Source organism: Phyllostomus discolor, chromosome 11, assembly GCF_004126475.2.
Source record: "Phyllostomus discolor isolate MPI-MPIP mPhyDis1 chromosome 11, mPhyDis1.pri.v3, whole genome shotgun sequence".
Lineage (NCBI taxonomy): Eukaryota > Metazoa > Chordata > Mammalia > Chiroptera > Phyllostomidae > Phyllostomus > Phyllostomus discolor.
The window spans coordinates 43,653,615-43,658,764 of NC_040913.2; the positions used below are offsets into that span (position 1 = coordinate 43,653,615).

Here is a 5,150-nt window from a genome sequence, read left to right on the forward strand (position 1 = left end):
CAAAGACACATGAAGCGATGCTCAATATCGCTAGCCATCAGAGAGATGCAGATTAAAACCACAATGAGATGCCACTTCACACCAGTCAGAATGGCCATCATAAACAAAGCAACAAACAACAAGTGTTGGAGAGGATGTGGAGAAAGGGGGTCCCTAGTGCACTGTTGGTGGGACTGCAGACTGGTACAACCATTATGGAAAGCAGTTTGGAACTTCCTCAGAAAACTAAAAATGGATCTGCCTTTTGACCCAGCAATTCCATTGTTGGGACTCTATCCTAAGAACAGTAAAACACCAATACAAAAGAACCTTTGCACCCTGATGTTCATAGCAGCACAATTTACAATAGCTAGGTGCTGGAAGCAACCTAGATGCCCATCAGTAAATGAATGGATCAAAAAGCTATGGTACATTTACACAATGGAATTCTATGCAGCAGAAAGAAAGAAGGAGCTCATACCCTTTGCAGCAGCGTGGATGGAGCTGGAAAGCATTATGCTAAGTGAAACAAGCCAGGCAGTGAAAGACAAATACCACATGATATCACCTTTAACAGGAACCTAAACAACAAAACAAAACAAAACAAAAAACTAGCAAAATATAACCAAAGACACTGAAATAGGGGATAGTCTCACAGTGGCCAGAGGGGAGAGAAGAGGGAATTTCAGGGGGGAATGGGTAGGGATTACAGGAACAAATTTGAAGGGCACATGGACAAAAACTAGGGGTGGGGGGTAATGGGGGGAAGAGGGGAGGGTTGGGTGGATGGGCTGGAACGGGAGTAGGGGGGAGAAAACTGTACTTGAACATGATTGAAATAAAAATAAAAATAAAAATAAAAAAAAAGACAAAAAAAGGACAAAGGAGAGAATCTTATAGGTCACAAGTGGAAAGCAGTAAGTTACCTACAAGGGAACTCCCATTAGACTGTCATCTGATTGCCCAAGAGTAGTATTTCAGGCTAGAAGGGATTAGCATGAAATATTCAAGATGGTGAAAAGTAAGGACCTACAACCAAGGCTACTTTACCCAGCAAGGCTATCATTTAAAACTGAAGGAGAAATAACTTCCCAGGCAAGAAAAAACTGAAGGAGTTTGTTAACACCAAACCAGTATTGCAACAAATGTTAAAAGGCTTACTTTAACCTGGAGGAGGTCATGGCTGATCTGACAGATACAAATAAACTCTTTTCTTAAATATTGTTACATATATTGGGTTCAAGATCATGACTAGCTACACATTTATACATGACTAATATTAAGGCATAATGTTTAAGCTGTCAGTTTGGTTATAATACGTGTTTTGTTAGGCTATGTGATATTCAATAATAAATTGTATCTGAGGGATACTGTGAACTTTGAAGTCAGTGACAATGTAGTGTTTTGGGGTTTGTTTGTTTTTTTGCAAACTTCAAAGTCAGCATTGTGGGGTTTTTTTTCATTTACTGTTGAAAATAGCTGGAAAAATATATCAATTTGATAATCTAAGATATGTTGAAGAACTTCAGCCAGTGCTACTCAGTACAATGATGAGGAAGATAGAGGCAAAATGTAAGTGATTTAAAAGAAGGTTATGTGGAAGTTCATTTAGAAGATTTGGATATAGAGTGAGATATATTAAACATGAATGAAGAGTGCTTTTTTTTTAAAAGGAAAAAGAATCAAAATGGAGGAAAAATCCAATAAAAAATATAAATTAGAGTTGGTTTGGTGATGTATTCTTTCAGCCTTCTTTTGTCTGGGAAAAACCTTATTTCACCTTCCATTTTGACACAGCAGTTCCACTGCTGGGATTATGCCATAAGGGTCCTGAAACATCAATTCAGAAGAATCTATGCACACCAATGTTCATTGCAGCACAATTTACAATAGCCAAGTTCTTGAAACAACCTAAGTCCCCATCAGTAAATGAGTGGATCAAAAAACTGTGGTACATTTACACAATGGAATTCTATGCAGCAGAAAGAAAGAAGGAGCTCCAACCCTTCATGACAGTAAGGATAGAACTGGAGAACATTATGCTAAGTGAAACATGCCAAGCAGTGAAAGAGAAATACCATATGATCTCACCTATAAGTGGAACCTAATCAACAAAACAAACAAGCAAGCAAAATACAACCAGACACATTGATATAAAGAACAATCTGGCAGTAATCAAAGAGGAGGAGGGAGAGAAGTAATAGGGGATAATGGGGGGGGGCATCAAGGAATACGTATGAAGGACACATGAACAAAGCCAAAGGGGTGGGTACAAGTGTGGAAGGCAGGAATGGATGGGGCAGGGAGTCATTGTGGGGTGATAATGGAGACAAATGTACTTGAACAACAATAAAAAATTAAAGAATATAAATTAGAAAACAGCTACAGAATATTTTGTGCCAACTTCTGTTAGCTTGGCCAAACACAAAAATGCCAAGACAGAACTTGAAACTTGGCACTGCGTTATCACAAATGATATTTTAAACTGATAAGAACAGATGCTACACTTGATCTTAGCCAAAAGGCTCAGAAGCGATATCACAAATGATATTTTAACTCTAATCTTATTTTATACAACTAAATACATCAATTTTATCTTGAACTGGTTTTCATGAGAAAGAGATCTTAAAGAAATAGACAAAACTGAATCAAAAGCATTTTTAAGCATGTTATATATAGCTGGTTTACATTGCAACAATCAGCTAAATTTGCAGGTTTTATGGGCTACGGATGGTAGTGGGATTGAACTTTTTAGACTTATGATATCTTTATGGAGATTTAGATTTATTCATAATTGTATCAGGTTTGATGACAAAATTACAAGGTTAGAATGCCTGAAAGTGGACAAATTAGCCGCTGTGAGAGACATTTTCTCAGCATTTGTAGAAAATTGATAATTATGTTACTCTATGGGACAGAGTATAACAATAGATGAAATGCTACCTGGATTTAGAGACAAAGGTGGGTTTAGACAATATATTCCATACATGCCCAGTAAACATAGTATAAAATTTTTTGCTATGGTTGATTCAAAAGTATTTTACATAGAAAATCTTGAAATATGTACCAGTGAGCAGCCTGAAGGTCCTTACTTGATGAGTAATAAACCAGCAGATATAATCAAGAGAGTAGGAGAACCCATGTACTCATCAGGATGTAATATCACAGCAGGTAACTAGTTCAAGGATATAAATCTTATCTCCAACTTGAAAAAGAAGTGACTTTCATATGTAGGTAGTGTTCATAAGAATAAACCCCAACTACCCCCTGAATTTTTGTCTTCTATAAACAGGCCTAAAAAAAAATCCAACTTATTTACTTTTGGTACAGACTGCATACATATCTCATATACCCAAAAAGGGAAAAGTGTAATATTAGTTTTAAATATGAATTTCAGTGATGCCATAAATTTGGATTTGCAAAATCCTTACATAAGAGAATATTATAATCACAGGAAGTCAGGAATTGATACTGTGGACTAAGTGATACATATGATGTAGCCAGGGACACAAGAAGATAGCCTATAGTTGTATTCTACACAGTTTTGAATTTTTGCAGGAATAAATGCTGAGGTTATTCATATGCTGAACAGCAATGTGAAAATAAGGTGCAGAATATTTAATACAAATCTTGTAATGCACTTAGTATCAAAACAAATAAAAAGGCATTCCAAAATCTCTATAGGTGTGCATAAGTCTTTACACCCGAAACTTCATCAATTTCAATGACAAACTGAAGGAAATTTCAATGACCATCTAGATACAGCTCCCCCGACAAGCACAAAAAGACAGAGAGTTGTTAGATGTTATGCATCCAAAATGAGTCACCTACCAAAATATGTTTGAAGTGTCGTGAAAAGTATTTATGCCTTCAGCATAGCAATAGTTTTTTGTGATAATTATTTTGCAAAGCCAACTATTGAAGATTCTGATTAATGTTAAAAACTTTTATTGATTTTATTTTTAGCAATATCCATGTTCCATTATTTGAAAAGAAAATTTTTATTCTTTATGTTTTTACATTTATTTGTTTAATGATGTCTCAATTGTAACTGAAAATAAATAAAAATCATGTATATTATTATATAAATATAATAAATGCAAATTTTCAGTGCTTTTAAATTTTTTGGCACTTCAGCAAAGCACATACTAGTAATGAATGTATCTCTCAGATCCACATGACCTATGCTGTAACTTTTTTGACCACAATCTCAGCAAGGTTAAGAGAGGAAGAAGAAAAAAATGGGGGAAAACAGTTAAACATAAAATGGCAGTAAATATGTATCTATCAATAATCACTTTAAATGTAAATGGAATAAATGCTCCAATAACAAAAAACATGGGTAACTGAATGGATAATAAAACAAGACCCATATATATGGTGTCTACAAGAGATGCACCTCAGAACTAAAGGTGCACACAGTCTAAAAGTAAATGGATAGAAAAAGATATTTCATGCATATGGAAAGACAAAAACTGGGGTACCAATACTTATATTCAACAAGATAGACTTCAAAACCAAGGCTATAGTAAGATACAAAGAAGGACACTACATGACGGTAAAGGAATCAATCCAAAATATTTATGCACCCACTATAAGAACACCTAAATATGTAAAGGAAATCTTAATGTTCATAAAGGGAGTGGATGACAGAAATACAGTCATACTAGGGAATTTTAACACCCCATTGACTTCAATGAATGGATCTGCCAGATGAAGAATCAACAGGGAGACAGCAGCTATAAATTCAAAAGGATCAAATAAATTTAATTGATATCTTCAGAGGATTTCACCCCAAAGCAGCAGAATATACATTATTTTCAAGTGCACATGTAAAGATTTTTAGGATAGACTGCATGTTAAGACACAACATACCTCTTAATAAATTTAAGAAGATTGAAATAATATCAAGCATCTTCTCTGACCATAATGTTATGAAACTAGATATCAATCACAAGAAGAAAACTGAAAAATACACAAAGACATGGAAACTAAATAACATGCTGTCAAACAATAAGTGGGTGCACAATGAGATCAATGAAGAAATTAGAAGTTACCTTAACACAAATGAAAATGAAGACACAACAACCCCAAATATATGCAATACAATGAAAGCAGTCCTAAGAGAGAAATTCGTAACATTACAGGCCTATCTCAAGGAACAAGAAAAA

The 5,150-nt window shown here is 34.8% G+C and overlaps 1 pseudogene; it reads right to left on the reverse strand.

Annotated features, from left to right (window-relative positions):
- Positions 1–2,335: 2,335 nt before the first annotated feature.
- LOC114509042 lies at positions 2,336–2,516 on the reverse strand (annotated as a pseudogene).
- Positions 2,517–5,150: the final 2,634 nt, after the last annotated feature.